We start from the raw sequence: 18603 nt of genomic DNA on the forward strand, positions 1-18603 counted from the left end.
TAAGTATGTCAGACTAGAGAGATTCTAAAGGTGGGGACCACTTTCTGGGCATATTTGCTACAGACATGGACTCCATAACAAAAAAGGTGCCTGGAACATGTGACAAAAACTCAGAAAAGGGTCACCCTCACCTCAGGCGTTACAGGTTCCACAACAGAAGCTGTGAAAAAAGAGCATTATTGTACCTGAGGGGGCTAACTGATGCTTGAAAGTTCTCAAGTACCTGAAGACATAATGTTAAGAAAGCAGTCATCGGAAGTCGTCGTTGTTGTTAAGAAACAGAAGAGATAAAAAATTGCGGTGCTGTGCTGGTGGGATAAAAGAAAAACCAACTCCTAGGCGATGCTCGTTGGGAAACACGGGATTGGGAGGAGAGGGGCCGGGAAAGGGCCAGGGTCCCTGCCCTATCTGCATCTTTTTGAAAGTACAGCCTGGCGTGGCTTTCCTCAGGTGGTCCTCTAGAAGGACCAGGATACGGAGTACAAAAGCCGGGAACCTCCGGAGCCGCAGCATCCGCCCCCGGTCCCCTCCTTCTCCGCCCCCTTCAGCCTCCACGCGGGGAGAAGCGGGAGCGGCACCCGCGCATGCGCCCGGGGTAAGGTCCGCTCTCTGCGACGTCAGGGGGCTTGCGCCCGCACGAAAGCCCCGCCCCCCGGGCGCCAGAGGCGACCTGGGCGGGGGGCCTCGGGCCACGCCCCCAGCCGAGCCGAGCGGGGCCGAGCGGAACCGAGCGCCTCCGAGTGCGGCCGAGCCGAGGCGAGCGGCCCGGAGTCGGTTGGTGCAGCTGCGTCCCCGCCGCCCAGCAGTCCGCGGCTCCGGCGTCGCCGCCGCCGCTGCCGCCGCCGCCGCTGCCGCCGCCGCCTCCGCGAGGCCTGCGCCGGCCGGCCGGCCGGCCGCCCGCCGGGAGGGAGGCCCGGAGCGCGGGGAGAGCAGCCCGGCCGCGGGCGCCCCCGCCGCTGCCGCTGCCAGGTGAGCGCCCGCCGCGGCCCGCCGGCCCCGTGTGCCCCCGCGACTGTCAGTCCCCGTGTGTGTGTGTGTGTCTCCTCCTGTCAGCCCCCTGTGTCTGCGCGAGCTCCTCCCACCACACCTGGCCCCCGGCCCTGCCCGCAGTGTCCGCCACCCCCTCCCGCCGGCTGCCCCGGGTCTTTCTGTCAGCCGCCAGCACCCCCTGGCTGGGACGCTCCGCCCCTTCCCCCCGAAGCCCCTCCCTCCGCCCCATCTGTCATCAACCTCCCCCCCCCCCGCGCCCCGACCTCACTGCTGGCTCGGGCACCCTGGAGGCGTGAGGGTGCCGCCGCCGCCGCTCCCGGGGGTCCGAGTAGCCCCCGCGGGCCACACGGCTGCAACGAGGGGGTTGTGGCGGGGCAGTGGGGGTGTCCGCAGATGCCCGCCGGACCATGTGAGGGTGCGTGTCCCCGTGTGCGCCGGCTGTGAGCACCGCGTGTGCGCCCGAGCGCCGGGAGGGGAGCGCGGGGGGCGGCCTGACCGACGTGGGGCGGAGATGCCGGCGGCCGAGAGCCACTTGCTCCAAGTCCCTCGGGCCGGCTGCGTTCTGCGGGGATGGGGGCAGCCGCAGGCTCTGGTCCGCTCGGCCAGGGAGGCAGCTGAGCCGGGACTCGAGCCACTCGGGGTGCAGTAGACTCCTCCATCCTGGGACCGGTGTTTGCCCTCGAGAAGGCAGCGAAGCAGGGCTCTGGGTCCCCGGATGCCGCAGGTGGCATGTGAGCAGAGTTTGGGGGCTTGCTAAACCTTCCCAGTTTGGGATTTCCATTCAGAGAAGCCTGTCGGAAGTGATTGAGGAGTGGGTGGGATGAGGAGCTTAGGTGGAAAGTGTTTTGAGAGCTTGAGTCATTTTGAGTTGCGTGGTTTGCATTTCTGAGCAGTGATTGCCCTGGGATTTTGCCCTGCGAGAAGATGTTATGTGGTGGGGCGGGGAGGGAGGGGGGGAGGGGGGTGTAGAGGAGGAGGGAGGGCACACTCCTTTCCGTCTTTATCTGTGTCATGTGGACGTATAGTATGTTTATTCATGAGACCTCCACACATCCTCAGTTTTAAGAAGGATTACAGTAGTTTCCATTTATACACGCTCTTGTATGCTGTTATCTTGATGTTCTTTATTTGCAGTAACTTCGTATTGCATATTTCAAAACTAAGAGAAAATGCGTCCTAAAACAATTGGTATTTTGCCGGATAATTCTCAACCACGGGGAAAGAGCCAAAAGCGCACTTCATTAGCTGGAACAACTTATTCGGGCTTAATTTGTTTCTAAGAGACATAGAGTGGAAAAATCCAGAAGCGGCGTAGTAGTAGCTAAGAGTGTTAGGAAATTAATGAAAAGGGCCCTTCTATTGCTGCCTTGGAAAGATGGTATCAAAGTTGCTGTAGAGGACAGAGCTGCTATGTAATGATAAACGTATTAACCAAGTTGGTTTTGTGACCTTGATACATTGCGTGGTGCTTGATTTGTACAGTGCTTCGTAACAGGAAAACATTGCATGGGAAGCAGGGTAATTTGGGGAGAAAATGGTCCCCATTTTTTTTTTTTTGGTCATATTTAAATAAGATTTCAGACTAGGGCAGTCTCATGTGGGAGTGGGTTTTTTTCTTTTCTAAGATAACATCAAAAATTACAAAAATAACTCATGGTTAAGGCAGAAAACTAGGAAAAAAAAAAAACCTAAGAAAAGCATAAGAAAAAACCCACCATCCCACAAACCATAGTAAACCATAGTTTGGTATTTATCCCGTTAGTCTTTTGTTCCCATATGTAAGTATTTTTTTTTCTTACAGAAATGCTACTGTACCATAAGATTGTTTTATTGTCTGCTTTTTTACATTTATAAATAGATTGTGAGAGGTATGTCTTGTTTTTATAAGAACTTGTTCCTTTTTTGAGCCTTTTAAAAAGATTAGGTCCTTTGCTTAGAGAGCTCCAACAACTTCGTATCTTAAAGTAAAATCTGAAGTCCTTGCCGTGGTCTACGAGGCTACCTCTCTGTGCTCACTTCCAGCCCTGCCAGACAGATCTTTTTGCTATTCCTTAAAATCTTCAAGCATGCGCCAGCCTCAGCGCCTTTGCATTTGCTATTGCGTCGGCTTGGAACTCTGTTCCCTGGATACCATGGTTCTTCCCTCAGGATCTGCTCCAATGTAACCTTTTAAGGCCTTTCCCTGACCACTCTGTGGAGGATACACCCCATTCCCCTGTCCTCCTTAACCAACCTTACTTTTCTTCATGGCACTTACCACCACTTGGCAAATACCTATTTATTTGCTGGTTTATTGTCTCTTTCCCTCGATTAATCTGGAAGTGCGAGGCTTTTTTCACTGGTGTATCTTCAGGGCCCAGAACAGGACCTGACCCATTTTGGTGCTTAATCAATATTTGTTGAATGAATGAATGCTTATTACCCACCCATGCATGTAACCTTCCTGGTAGCCTCCTAGGCTTTTATTTAATTAATTAATTTATTTTTTAACATCTTTATTGGAGTATAATTGCTTTACAATGGTGTGTTAGTTTCTGCTGTATAACAAAGTGAATCAGCTATACATGTACATATATTCCCATATCCCCTCCCTCTTGCGTCTCCCTCCCACCCTCCCTATCCCACCCCTCCAGGTGGTCACAAAGCACTGAGCTGATCTCCCTGTGCTATGCGGCTGCTTCCCAGTAGCTATCTATTTTACTTTTGGTAGTGTGTATATGTCAATGCTACTCTCTCACTTCGTCCCAGCTTACCCTGCCCCCTCCCCGTGTCCTCAAATCCATTCTCTACGTCTGCGTCTTTATTCCTGTCCTGCCTGTAGGTTCATCAGAACCATTTATTTTTTTCCTCCTAGGCTTTTAGATTGCTATATCATGCAGTGGGATAACAATCCTTTAAAAGTCAGGATAGTCCTCTCCTTTACATATCTGAGGAGAAGAATTTTACAAAGTGAGGCTTATGATCTTAAAAAGAATTACAATCTTGATTTAACTTGAACAGTTGAGGGAAGGAACAGTTTTGGCAAATGTTACTGACTCCTTCTATGCATTATACCTTGTGTAACACTGGAAATCTTTGAAACGTATAAAGTGTCTCAGTTGTGTTTACTGCTATGATTTCAGTGTGGTAGTTCTTAGTGATAGTATTAGCCTCAAGAGGATAGTGAGTTTTCTGTGTCAACAGATACCCAGAGATATAATTACAGCTTTAATGCATTTTCATTTGAGGAGTAGCTGTTATATTTACTTATTTTCCTGGCAGTTTTATCCTTTTCAATTCCCTGGTTATCAGTTTTTGGATGGCCTAGCAGGTAACTTAAGGTTTTTGTTTTTTTTTTAAACATTTAAAAATAAATCCGTGATCTCTTGAGCATTTTACAACTCTCACGTGACTCTTGAACTGTTTGAAAGTACCAGCTTCATCTTTCAGGATGAAATGACATCTGTAGTAGAACATATAATTGCATTTTCATTATAAGGAAGGGAAAAATTGTATATTGGGGTAGAATTTTTACAGAGAGAATATAGTGTGAGTGTAAGCTTTCTAAAAGCTTAAATTTCAAGTAGGCAATCTTTAATTTCAGTGAGTTTTTGAAAAGAATCCTTGCTTTTTGCTCTAAAGGAAAAGAATTCCTTTGAACACAATCCAAACCTTCAAAATCTTTTTTCTTTTGCCTCAAACATATGAGAACTTGGGGAAAAAAAAAATCCTAAATGAAAAATTTTATTCTTTTAAGGCCTAAAGGAAATGTGTTAAGAATTAATTTTTCTTTGTTCCACGGGCATTTATCAGGCACATAGTTGGGGCAGTTCTGTGTCGTTTTGTACGGGCTACATTACCACGTTTCGTTTTAGATTACCGACCTGATTTGGTATTACTTCTTCTCTTTTCTCGCTTGGCTACCTCCCTTCTCTCATCATAGTCTCTTCCTAAGTGATCTCATCCATTCCCAGGGCTTGATTACCCTCTGGATGCAGATGACTACCTCAGTAACACCTCCCGCCTGGACCTTTCTTTGGTTCTAGACTTACATTTTTACCTACCGCCCCCCTTCTCTCTCTCCTGGCAGCCTCACAGTGATCTCAAACTTCACGTGTCCAAATCGATTGCTCAATCTCCCTCTCAAACTTCCAAATTTGTATTCCTCATTCTTGACCCCTCTCCCCTCTCTCATCCAGCTTTCCCCTGCCCTGAGCCTTCCCTGTCTCAATGTCATTACTGTCCATTCATTGTTTCGCCAGAGACCTGAAAGTCGACCTGGATTTTTCCCGATCCCTCACCCTACCTCCAGTCGGTCGGCGTGGCCTGTCGGCCTAGCTTCCAGATACTTCAGATCCTCCCTTCCCTCTGTCCTCCTAATCCAGCCACCGTCTTCTCTCAGCTGGATGACTGTCCCTGCCTGTCACCTGGTCTCCCAGCATCCACTCCTGCCTTCTCTAACCCGTTCTCCTGCCAGCAGCCAGTGAGCCTACCAGCCCCTGTCACCCCGCTCACCCCCTGCCCACTTCGAGGCTTCCCACCGCCCTCAGACCCACGTGCACACTTACTCAGGTGCCGGCCTCTGTTTCCTCTCTGCTCCGCTCCTCGCTCGCTGCGCTCCTGTCAGGTGGGAGCATCATCGGTTCCTCTCAATGCCAAGTTCTTCTCCTCTTCTGTACAGCCCTTCCCTCTGCCCGGCACTGTTCCCCCGACTCTTCTCATGGAAGGTCCTTCTCCAACATCTGGGCTCAGCGAAAATGTCCCTCCTCAGAGGAGCCTCTTCCCTGATCACCCCTTTACAGTAGCTTCCTCCCCATTGTACCCCTCTCAGTACGTGTGCATTTCCTGCTAGCACTTCACTAAAATTCCAAGTATTTCATTCATATGTTTGTTTCCTTCTTTATTGGCTACTCCAGTAGACTGCAAGACCAAGAGGGCAGGGACAGCCTTGGCCTGTCTATGGTCCAGTCTGGGCACCGTGCTCTGCCTAGACTCCACCAGCTGCAGGTCCCCAGTACCTTCTGAATGATAAGAATTATTATAACAGCTAACCTTGCTTGAGACTATGTGCCAGGTCCGTGGCTAAGTGTGTTTGTGCATTATCTCTAAATCTCTGGGAGAACCTACTAAGGTGGTGATGGTTATTGTATTATCATTATATTATTATATTACCATCATTATATTATTATATTACCATCATTATATTATTATATTATCATTTTGGGGGTTTTTTTGTTTTGAGAAAATTGAGCTTAGAGAATTAATTTTTCAAATACGCAGCTAAGAAAGTGGTGGAGCTAGAATTTGGATCTGTATGATCTGACTGCAGAATTCATTGCTTCCCTTTGATTCGTTGCTGCCTTCTGATATGAATGTAGGAATGAGTGAATGAATGTGGAATATGCAGTGATATTAATATTAGGTGGTTCCTCATGTTTGTGTTTCTGAGCATATACTGGAGTATAAAAAAAAATGCTTGGGTTAGGGTGGTGCATTTCCTGGGAAGTTTCTGTTGATAACCACTGTGCCAAAGCACAGAGATTAGTTTGTGTTTGGGCTCTGTGTTTTACTTTTACCTTTGCCACTTTCTAGCTGCAAGCTCTTGGGCAAATTCCTTAACATGTCTAAGTCTGTTTTTTTCAGCTGGAAATGGAGAAACATAATAGTTCTTATCTCACAGGGTCATTGTGAGTAGCATAATTATACACAAAAAACAGTCAATGTTAGCTATCAATATTAATATTATAAGGAGGAAAAAAAAGTTAGGAAAAGACGTTTAGCCCCATCCACAAACTAGAGTTTGGTTAAGAGTGAAAGACAGAAACCATAACTAACAGTAGTGTTTCACTGACTCTGGTTTTGAGTTTATAAAAATTATCAGGGAATTAACTATTTGGCTTGGGATTTATAATCATTCTACTGATGTATGCAACTTTATGTTTGTATTTAAACTTGTTCAGTGCTTGTAAGTAAGATAGTTTTGTTTTCTTCTTTTTCTTTTTAAACTCCTCCCAATCTTAAAAAGATTCTCAGGGTAGAGGGATCCTTTGAGAGGCTGGCTATTTTTTTTCCCCATTCACCACCGTTACAGCTTACTTCAGTTATGATTATCACCAGGGAGTTTACTTCAAATAACCAAGCAAACAGTAGGCCCAGTACAGGCATGGATGGGCTTGGCAGCCCTTACGATGGAATATCTGGGCACAGTTGCATTTTCTGGTGGGATGGCTCAAGAGCAAGTGCCAGTCTGATGACTTCCATCATCTTTGTGAAATAGAGGGTGAGGTTGTCCTCTAAGAGTAAGAGGGAAGAGGTCAGAGGAAAAACAGGGAGATTTGACATACAGTTGAGGTCAGGAAGAGGAAGAGTGAACTTGGGGCAACGTCCATGACCTCTCGGCAGTATGCAGGGCTCCGTTGAGGTAGGAGACCGTGGATTGATCAGGGCGCCAGGAGCATTCAGCTGCCTGGGTTTAGGAGCAAAGAAGACATATAGTTGGACTGAGCCAGGGTTGAGTTTTGCTGGGGGTGCGCAGCGGAAGGACAGTGGAGTAGAGGAACTGAGGGTGTTGAGCAGGGAGTGATTAACACGAGCGGTAAGGGGGTCTCTGCTGCACGTGGATGAGAAAAGGACCAGAGATGTGGATGAAATCAAGCAATGGACGTATTGGAGCGATGGAGTAATAGGAGGATGTGGTTAGAGAGCAACATGTGAGTGGAAGATTTCAGAGTTGGAGCAATTAATTACTGGACATGACAGGCGCCTGGGTTTTGCCACAGACATAAGTGGCTGAAGTGAAGCGAACTCAGTGAAGGAGGTCAAGTAACTGAGGCTTGAGTGTTGTTTGGGTCATCCATGTGGTTATCCAAACCATCAAAAGGGTGGCGGGACATTTGGGGTGGAGAGAAGGAAGGCGTGCCAAATCTTCTGTGAATGACATCCCGGCAATGAGAAGAGGTGTGATGACCAGCCTGCAGGAGCCGCAAAAGATCAGGGCATTGGCAGAGCAGTGACCTGGAAGCTCTGTTGGTTGCAAGGTCTCTTTGGAAGAAGTTGGCCTCAGCCCAGGTTCGTTATGCTTCTAAAGGAATCCCAATTCCAGGTGGGCAGCATGGATGGCATATAGATTTGTGTTTCTAAACCTGGTCATGGAAATCATCTGAGGGTCTGTGTTAAAAACACAGATTCCAGGGCTCCACCCCAGGCCCAGTGAATTAGAATTTCTAGGAGAGGAGTCTGAGAATGTGCATTTTAACACTCCGCCCTCCACACATACACCTGGTAGTCCTTTATAATTAGGCAAGTTTGGGAAATGTGGCTGTAGTGGGTAAGAACACGGGGTCTGGAGGCCGACTGCCTGGGTCTGAAGTGAGGCTGGTGAGAGAGAGCCTTAGCCGGTGACTCTTAATAGCTTGCCTTTCCAGGTCTAGCTGATATCAGATGCACTGAATTAAGAGACCCTCCATTAGAGGCAAACCCCCTGACGAAAGCAGGAAGAGACAGCTGGTGATGACAGAGACAAAAACTCTCCACAAAATAATTCAAAGTACAGCAGTTTGGGGACATTCATAGAGGAAACAGTCTTGTTTGCCTCTGTGGTCTCCGAATACATTAATTAATCATAATTGCTCTCCTGTTCAGCAGGGATAGGTCAAATTATGGTTTGATTAGTTCAGAAAGGCTGAGAAGGAAGTAATGCGATTGAATTTAGAAAGCTTTCTGTTCTAATCTTGCATGTTTTCGTGCTTCAGTTATCAGTACAATTAACCTATGTGACGCAGTTCTGTCTCTGAAGATACTGGATTAAAAAACCCTTTACTCAATGACAAGGCAAAGACAAGAGCAGTTATTATCCCTGAGGGGCTGCGAACATGCCTAGATACTTAATATCATGATACCAGCAACCCTACCAACCCATTCTCCCTATTTTTATGAAGAAAATTCTGTTTGTTTCCATGACAAGGAAAAGGAATCCTGCAAGAGAATAGCTGCTGGGGAGGGAACTTGGAGTTCACCATCCTGGGCTGACCACTTAGAATCCCTTGTTGCTGGTGAGGAGGGTTTGAGTTGAGTGTTTGGAATATTAAACTATACTTACCACCTGTTTTGTCATGCCCAAACACTAAAGCTTTGGGAAAACGATGTTGTTACCCTGCTAGAAGTGGTTGCTTTGGACCTTGAGCCTGAAACTTGAATTGCTCGATCGCGTGCTCTGTTCCTTATTTCCAGACTGAGGAGTCTGGCTTTCAAACTGGTGAACTGGATGTCAAACATGGCATAGCATCTCGGCTCTATTCCTGTCACTTACCACGTCCTTCCATGCGCTGTCTCATCTCCCTGCTGAACTGCAGACAGCCATTCGAATGCACATCTTGAGACCAGTGGAGGTTTAGCAATGCCAGCTCCGCCAGAGCTTTCTGTTTGCAAGTTGAGATTAACTAATTCCCTTTTAGGAAAAAAACCCAAACAAACAGGAATTTAGAGTATTTTTACCTTGTAGAAAAACACTTTCTCTAAAGCTGAGAAATACTGACAGAGGCCAAAGAGGATTTTAATGATACTAATGTGTTCTCTAATGTCACACTTTCCTGCCCTCCAGAGCTCGGGAACCCTTGAAGGCTCTGCTGTGTATGGTGCCCTTTACAGCGTCTGAATCACTAAGAGTATCTCAGTTTGTGAAGTGTTTGTATGCCTGCCTTGAACTAGGCACCTTGGTATTAAAAAAGAAGGTCTCTGGTCTCCAGGAACTTTTTTTTTTTTAAGTTAGACAAGGTGCATTTAAATCTCTAACCTCAAGCAGACCATGTAGTGTGCTGCAAAGGAGGTATAATCAAAATGTGGGATCACAGCAAAAGAGAGGTTATTTCTGGTGGTGGGTAGAGGTGGCAAGAGGGGGTTGGAGGCTGCTTTCAGGGAATGTTTGTAATCAGACTGGATCTTGAAAGTTGGATAGAATTTTGAACTATTTTTTATATTCTCTGTTTACTAAGGCATCATTTATTTTAACAAGACTATAGAAATATTTCGGTGCTTAATGAATTTGCGTTCAGTTATCTAAATGACTCACTCATCCAGAATGCCTCACGCCTTAATTATTTTGGATAACTTGTCTCTGTAAGTAAAATATGAAGTATTAAGGAATGTATGATGGAGAAGGGCTTTTATGGAAGCTCTTAAAGGTAATCTTGGAATCACAGTGGATATCTCAAATCCCTGAAGAAATGGAAATACAGCGCTGTGATGGTGACTAGACAATCAGAATGACAATGGAAGGCATATGTTTGGATGTGTGGTTTAGGAACTGGGGGAAGATGGAGCTCTAAGTGATACTGGTGAGAACTTCATAGGAAAGGAATAGTCTGCCGGGTTAGGAGGCCTCTTGAACACCATAATAAACTGAAGGCGGCCAGCTTCTTCTTATTCTCCCTTGCTCTAGCATGGCTGAGCACACGAGGTTTTACAGGAAGGCTGTGAAGCCATGCCCAGAATTTCTCTTCCTGCCCCAAGCCTCTGTGTTCCTTGTTGTGGGGCTTGTCCTGCCTCAGACCTGCATCTTCGTGCCACAGATTCTGTCGTGTTGATGTGTGTCCTTCTGGGTGAATCCACAGTCCTTTAGCAAGCCCATTTCTTGCCATGGTAAGTTAGCGACAGCTGGACCATTGTACCAGCCTTGCAAATGGTTATATTATGCCAGAGACCTTGCAGTTTTTTCTTTCCCACGAGAAGACTCTATTTTCAATCTTCCACTTGCTCCATCAAGCCAACACTTAATTTTCTAGGAAGCTGAAAAACATACAACTTGCTACCTTTTGTGCTGAAATGGGGCCCTGGCTCAGAATTCTGATCCCCTTGGGAATCAACACATGCAGTTTTGAAAAGATAGTATTTTTTGCTTATTCCTGATAATGCCAATAGCATTTTAAAAGCCAAGATATTTGGCAATGCTGTATGTACCAATCTACTATGCAGGTGGCTAAAGCAACTCTAAGAAAATGAATTAAGTTGCTCACCAGTAATGTACTTTTTATGTGTCTACTGTGTGTCAGGTACTGTGCTAGACACCGTGGGGAGCAAGTCAGACGTGGTCTCCCTCTGGCCTCATATCACTGACAGTCTGGAAGCTCCATGGCCAGGAAGCCACCGTAGCTTTGTAGTGTAACGGTAGGCGCAGGTGGAAAGGCCTGGTGTCTAGTCCTGCTTTTGCTTTTTATCAATTACATGACCTTAGGCGTTTGCCCCTCTTTTCTGTCAACTGGACTAAAACACCTTTTAAAAAGGTTTATAAGAGTTTTATCATACTTAAATGACTGTACATAAATAAGAGTTTTGAAAAGGTCAAGTTACTATATATGCAAATAGAGGTGGGGGTAATCAGCTTTGTTCAGTAGGAATAGCTAATGGAGAGTTTCCACTACTCCATGGCTTCAGAGAATCACCAAATATAATATTTGGACTATATATTATTAATATTTCACTAATTCTAATGTTTATTAATAATAAATAAGAAAACCAGCGATTTTTTGGTGCCTGGGGTTAATACAGACTACTTAGTCATCCCTAAAGAACTATAGATTTAATACATACTGGCAGTATTTCAGAAAGCAATATGTGCTTCTAGATATTTAGTATATAACTATAACAATGTATACATGATAATGCTAATAATCTAATATATACCATGGAATTATAGTACAGTAAGACAAAAATGTATCTGAATAATAATCATAATAAAATAAAAAGTATCCCTTGTAAGTAGTAGAAGATATTTTTAGTTTTTGCAGATTTTGATAAAGAGTTTTGAACTGCGTGGGTCCTTTTTGGTTCTGACCTTCTGTTGTTTTTATGGTCCCCTTATACCTGTCACTGAAGAACTAAGACCTTTCACTGTAGATATTTTCTGTAGCAACCTAGACATGACCCTTAGTTTTTCTGAGCCTCAAATTACTCATAAAATGTGGCCTTTTCTTGGCCACACCAACTTCACAACCTTCACAACGTTGTCAAGACATTCAAGTTGGAACTGATGTGCTACTTTCAGTGTGAGGGTCCCCATTTGGTTGTAGGGATAGTGGTCAGGTAATTCTGGCAAGTGAAAGCCCTGGAAGGGCTGTGTCTTGATTTACAGCGCAGCCCTTGTTCAAGTTTCCTGATTCTTCATCACAATTCAGTGCCTTCTACATCCTTTTGTCCCATTAGCATTTAAAAGCATTTCAGGGACTTTCCTGGTGGCGCAGTGGTTAAGAATCCACCTGCCAATGCAGGGGACATGGGTTTGAGCCCTGGTCCAGGAAGATCCCACATGCCGTGGAGCAGCTAAGCCCGTGTGCCACAACTGCTGAGCCTGCATGCCACAACTACTGAAGCCCGCGTGCCTAGAGCCCATGCTCTGCAACAAAGAGAAGCCACCGCAATGAGAAGCCCGCGCACCGCAGTGAAGAGTAGCCCCTGCTCGCTGCAACTAGAGAAAGCCTGCACGTGGCAGTGAAGACCCAACGCAGCCAAAAATAAATAAATGAATAAAAGCATTTTGTTTTATACCCAGTTGGTCGTTAACCAACATTTATGGAGCTTCTGCTGTGTGTCAGGCATTGTGTAGGGTGCTGTGGATGTAGAGGTGAGAGGGCCGGACCCTGACTCCAGAGTGCCTGTTTAAGTCCAAGACTGCTCATCAACTCTGGCCTGCATTTCCAGCCTGCTGGTCTTCTCTTCCGATTTCAGACTTGCCAGCCCCTACAATCATGAGAGCCAGTTCCTTAAAATAAATCTCTTAATTTGCATGTGTGTATACACACACACACACACACACACACACACACACACACACACACACACACACACACACACACACACACACCTTCTTGGTTCTGTTTTCCTGGAGAACCAAGACTGATATGGTACTCAACAAATGCTGTCATTATCAGTGCAGAAAGATGTGCAACAAGTGTGGTAAGCAAGATGCTTAGTGGTTTGGTTTTAGCCATGTTGAATTTGAGGTGCCCATGGAATCCATGGGGAGATACCGGCAGGCAAATGTAGCCAGGGTGTGGAGAGATCACATGAGTGGTCTGGACTGAAGGGATGTAAATTTGGAAGTCACCGGTCTATAGCCATCAGTTGAAGCTATGTTTGTGGGTGATTTCAGACAGAGAGAACAGAGTTTGTAAGGTAAGGCGAGGTATCAAAATGGAACCCTAGGAAACACTAACATTTAGGGGAGAGGCAGAGGAAGAGGAGCCAGTAAAGGAGACCAAGAAGGAGCAGAGAGGAGGAAGATCAGGAGAGAGTGGATCATGGAAGTCATAGCAAGGGAGAGTTTCAAGAGTGCAGCACTGTCAAGTCCCATATAAAGGTCGAGCGAAATGTTGCTGTCTGTCCATTGAACCTAGCTCTTAGGAGGTATCATTAGAGGTGACTGTTTCAGTGTCATAATTCATTACAGTGGGTGGAATAGAGGACCTGGGGTGATGAAGTGGAGATGCATGTTTGCTGCTGCTGCTTCTTAAGGAGCTCAGTTACAACGTATGAGGAGAAGAAGGGGCTGTGAACTTCCTGAGGAAGGGATGATTTTGAGATGTGAGGGGTTCTAGCATGTTCAGAGGCTGAAGAGACAGAACTAGAAGAAAGGAAGAAGGGAGAGAAAGGACAAATGATCGATCAAGGTTTCCTCCATGGATAGAGGGATGTGCACAGGGTCAGTAGTTTTACCAGAGAAGGGATGCCTCTTTCACTTGGTATGGAAAGGGGAAAGGCTATTTGGGGATACAGATATGTCTATAGAAGCTAGGGGGCTGGAAGTTTTGCCCTTGTAAAAGCTTCTATTTTCTTAGTAAAGTGGACCTCTGGCAACATCTGATAGCCAAGGGGAGAGGGTGCAGTAAGGTCTTTGAAGACAGAGGTGAAGATATAAAATTACTGCTGTGGGGCTTGAAAGTGGAGGCTGATTATTGTTCCCCATTGTCTATTGAATGAAAGTTATACTCCGCAGTCTGATGATTATAAAGTCCTCCAGTCTGCCTTTAACCAGTTCTGCCAGACTCCCTATCTTTCCTTGTTTTATTCCAGCACCCTTGTGTACTTTAGCCGAGAGTGTCTCCTGTAGCACTGGCGTGTGGCTTTGAGAGACTGGATGCTGCAGGGGAGATGCCAGTGGACTATGAGTCAGGAGTCCTGTGGTCCACCTTGGCTCCTCCATTTACTAGTGATGGCACCTTGGACACACCTTAACTTCTCTCAGTCCGTTTCTTCATTTGTAAACTGTTAATTATAACAACACCAATGATAAGTGATGATGATGATGGTTGTGTCAGATGAGAAAACGTATTTTAAAGTATTTTGAAGAGGATAAGGAGTATATAAATGGAGCTGGTGTCATCAGGCCATGAATAGTCCTAGAGCCAGGCGTTTGTATAACCTTTCTTCTTTACCACTAGAGTCCTGTCCCCTTCTCTTCAACTATCTAAATTCAGCCTGTATTACATAGAGAAATGCTAGCTCCTGTAACAGGTAAACCCTGCTTAAACCTCAGTGGCTTAAAACATTTTCATGCTCATTTCAAATCCAGTCAGCCATGGGGGTGGGGGGGGCCCAGACTGGTGGATGTTCTGCTGTCTTCAAACCATGGTTTCCATGGTTGCCCTGGGTATCGATGTCCAGGCAGCAGGGTGGGGGAAGAGGAAGTCGATGATTGGGAGGCTTTGATGCATCAGGCCTAGGATGGGAGCTGGTGACTAAGGCCAAAGGAGAGATGGTTGAGAGGAGGCATTTACTGGATGGAGGTGAATTTGGGGTGTGTGGGTTTTAGTGTGCACAGAAGGGTGGAGGGGGCTGAAAAAGAGTGAGGCAGGACCTGTGGAGCCTAAGACAGAATGCAGAGGCCACTCCTCCTGCCTTGAGAGACAGAGCTGGGGAAGGGGGAAGGGCTGAGGGGCCCAGGACTGTTCCCCATGAAGGCGGGGCACCACAAAGGTAGGAGAGAGGCCCCCAGGGCGGGGGGAGACAGGTGGGCGAGAACCCGGGTGTCTACACACCTTCTGAGATGAGCTTCCTAACAGCTGGGGAGGCAGACCCTGTGAGGTGGTGCCTTGACAAGAGACACTCAATTAATAGGCCGCAGAGAAATGAGCTAGGACTTGAGGTTTTTGACATCAGAGCCCCTGGCGGTGAGAGCCAGGAAATACCCCACCTGGAGAACCGGAGAACCTGGACTCTGAAGTAGGCTTGAGGGGGGAAACCCCTGGGGTGGGGGAGGGGAGCACCTCTGTGGCGGCTGTTTCTTTATAGATGATTCACCCTTTGGCTGCTTGGGTTGGAGGAGGGAGGGCAAGAGAGGAGCATTCCAGGCAGAGGGAGCAGCCTGAACAAAGATCCTAAGGCAGAAAAGTGCTTAGAGGGTTTGGGGACTGAACAGAGGCCATCCTGGTCCATGCTGAGCAGGAGGGAGCGTGCGGGAGAAGGTGCTGGGGAGGGAAGCGGGGCCCGGATCGCACAAGCGTGTACAGGCCATGGCCAGGGGGTGAGACTTTATTCTAAGGGCAGCAGGAAACCGTTGTACACTTTGCCTGGGGGCAAGATGGTCTGATTTATAGCTTAAGAAAACTACTCTGGCTGTTGTATGGTGAATGGGTGGAAGGGAGGTCACAGGGTATATTGGATGCGGTGGGTAAGGGAAAAGGAGGAATTCAAGACGGAAGTGAGTCTGGAGCTCAGAGCAGAGGTTCAGGCTGGCAAAGAAAATTTGATGCTGTATTTCCTGTTAGCTCCCTCCCTGTTCTCAGCCAAGCTTCCTGTGAGTAGCCTTATCCACAGTCTCTACTTCCTCACCTCCTCAACTCAAGCCTCTGTGCTCTGGCCCCTGTCACTGCCACTTCCCTGAAATGTCTAGGGCGAAGGGCACTTAAGGCCCTTTATGATTAGCCAAGTCCAGGCCTTTGACCCTCTCCTGGCTTGAGCTGCATCCAGTCACACTGTGAGCCATTCCTGCCTTGAAATTCTCCTTAGCCCTCTGTGTCTCTGGCCCCTTTGTGGTCCCCAGGTCCTTAGACCAGTTCTGAAACGATAGCATTACCCAGGCTTCTGACCTTGGTCCTCCTGGATTTCCTCTGTGCCTCTTGGAAAAGAAAGAGCCCTCCCCGCTTTCATCAGGGCAATGCCTACTTGCCTTTCAGCTTCATGTCAGGTGCCCCCCACCTTCAGGAAGCCTTCCCTGACCCCTCAGGCTGGGTTAGGTGCCGCTTCTCCTCCATTTCCACTTCTGCTGGAGCATAAAGTGGATATGGTAGCACTTAGCACCCTGCTTACTTATTAGTCTACCCAGTCTAACAGTACTGGAAGGATAGGATTACAACGAAATACCCTGTGATCTAGGACAAAGATTGCTTTCTCCAGTTCAGGTGAAAGCCACACTTTATAATGAAGGTATCTACACCTGATTGTATGTCCTTTAGTAGATCATTCATTTCTCACTGGGTCTGAGGGCTGTGAAGTCTGGTATAATGTCTTCTGTGAACAGAAGGAATTCATTTAGCTCCAAAGAATTAGTAATTGTCTCCATCTTCTGAAAGGAAGAAAAGCTGAGAATTTAAGAATATGAATTGCTTCAGAAGAGCTTCCGAAGACCAACATTGCCTGGTAACTTGGTTCTCCGCTCCCTTGCCCCCACCCCGAAACCTGTCACAGGTGCCTCACGTTTTGAGATTCCACAATTCTGGGTTTGACATTCCAGCTGCCTCTATGGTGATGAGCACTAACGTTCTCCTGGGCTCAAGTGTGATCGCCTTCAAAGGCAGCAAATGGGCTGAATGAAAGATGTGCTTCTGCCTTTATATCCTTCCCTCCTGCTAACCAGGAGTGAAAAAGAAGAGGTGGGTAGAGACAGAAAAGTATGCACGTCACACATCTGGAATTTCAGTAAGGTTCTGGGTGGTTAATGTCACTAAACTCTCATGCTTCTCTTTCAAATGTCTTTTTCTACCCTTTCTTTCTTTTTGTCGTTTCTCTCAGTTCCAAACCCACTTTATCTTTTTTGGCAGGTAGAACAAAGAAAAGAAAATGTCGAATCACTTTCTTCCCAGTGGCTGGATTTTTAGAATCTTTTAAAATTTTTTTTTCTGTGTTTAGTTTTCTGAGACTAACAGAGCAAAAAGCAGAGATGCCTTTGACTAAGTGGAACTCTTAGCTTCATTACTCAAAATAATGCTGCAGGTTGTACTTGTGTTTTTTGGAGGTAGTGTTGGGCTGATTATTTTCTAAGAAAAAACACTGTAAGATTGTTATTTATTTTTAAATTTAGACATCTCTCAAATGAAATAAGAATGCCTAAGTGTGTGTAATAAGGGACTACGTTTGAGTCCCCACTTTACTCTCTCGAGGGTTTGCTGTTCTCAGGATGAGAAATGCTTGCACACACACGAACTCCACTGTTTTGATTCCCACTTATGTTTATTTCTGGTGTCCAAACAAGACATTAGGATTACAGATGCTCAGATAGGAAAGGACGCAGGGTTTTCCAGTGTGCCCACCAGTGAGATCCCTTCTTACGTGGGGGACCTCTCTGTTAGCCTGAGAACATTCTTCCTCACAGGAAACTACAGTCTTTGACCCTTTGGATTTACTTAGTGAGTCTCTTCCACCACATATAGCATGTTCAACCCTTTAAGTACTTGAAGACAGCTATCTTCCCTTTTATTGCCCAAGCCCTTCTTTATAGACTATGGATTCCTGATTTCTTCAGATGTAACCTCCTTCCTTTTTCTACGTATTGTGGTCCTAATAGAACATCCCACGGTTTTGTTAGCTTTCTCTGGTGGCTCCATCTCTTGTTAAACTTACTCTCAGCAGAAACCCGCCCTCGTGGAACCCGCCTCTGAGTGGAGGTTCTAAAATGTCTATTTAACGGAATATTTTTTATCTGAGTGGTCTTATGTAACAGGAAAGCATTTTGTTACATTTGATAATGTTGTAATATACTTTCCCTTAAAAGAAAACAAAGGCTTTTAAGTCCTAGGGTGCAGGTAAAATACCAGTAAGGCATGGAATTTGATTTCTTGCCAGAGGAGGCTTAAGCAAGTTTAGTTGGGTCTGATAATAAAGGCTGGCATTGACTGTGCCCTCAGAGCATGCCTGCCACTGTGCCAGGGATTGTTACACATATCATTTAGTTTCATACTCACAATGACCCTAGTTAATAATGATATCATTAATAGTAGACACTGTTACTGACCTCATTTTGATGGTGAAGAAATGGAGTCTTAGAAAGGTTGGGACTTGCCCATGTTTCACATATCATAGTGTGACCCAGACCTTGAGCTCCTCCTATGCCACTATCCTCCCTCTCTGACACCTTTCTGCTGGGTAAAGCTCTGTGTACCATGCCCTTCTCTTGTGCCTCACATTTAGCTCTCTGGTCTTAATTAAAAAGTTAATTTTGAAAAGAAAGAATTGGATGGTTCTTTGCAACTCACCAGGGCCCCTAGAAGAGTGCTCTGCATATGGTGGGTGCTGACAGGAGAACTGAGGTCCTTAGTTCTGTGTCTCCGGGCCCAAGAAAAAGAGAACTTAGCCTTGGGATGACTAGGGTCACTTCAGACCCCATAAGTCCATCTTAAACCAGTAAAAGTCTAATGCTGTCATGGTGGG

At 46.3% G+C, this 18603-nt stretch overlaps 1 protein-coding gene across 3 annotated transcripts in view; it reads left to right on the forward strand.

The window, feature by feature from the left end:
- Positions 1–18603, forward strand: part of ZHX3 (zinc fingers and homeoboxes 3) — a 138453-nt gene that overhangs the window by 10749 nt on the left and 109101 nt on the right. The window contains exon 1 of one of the 3 annotated variants that reach the window (XM_068565731.1): positions 889–969. The exons of 1 other annotated variant lie outside the window; for it this stretch is intronic. The gene's annotated coding sequence lies outside the window, so the exon portion shown is untranslated. Of the gene's footprint in view, positions 1–888; positions 970–1268; positions 1406–18603 lie in introns of those variants that run through there. One more of the 3 variants, XM_068565730.1, reaches the window with a different exon arrangement.

This window comes from Eschrichtius robustus, chromosome 16 (assembly GCF_028021215.1).
Source record: "Eschrichtius robustus isolate mEscRob2 chromosome 16, mEscRob2.pri, whole genome shotgun sequence".
Classification (NCBI taxonomy): Eukaryota; Metazoa; Chordata; class Mammalia; order Artiodactyla; family Eschrichtiidae; genus Eschrichtius; species Eschrichtius robustus.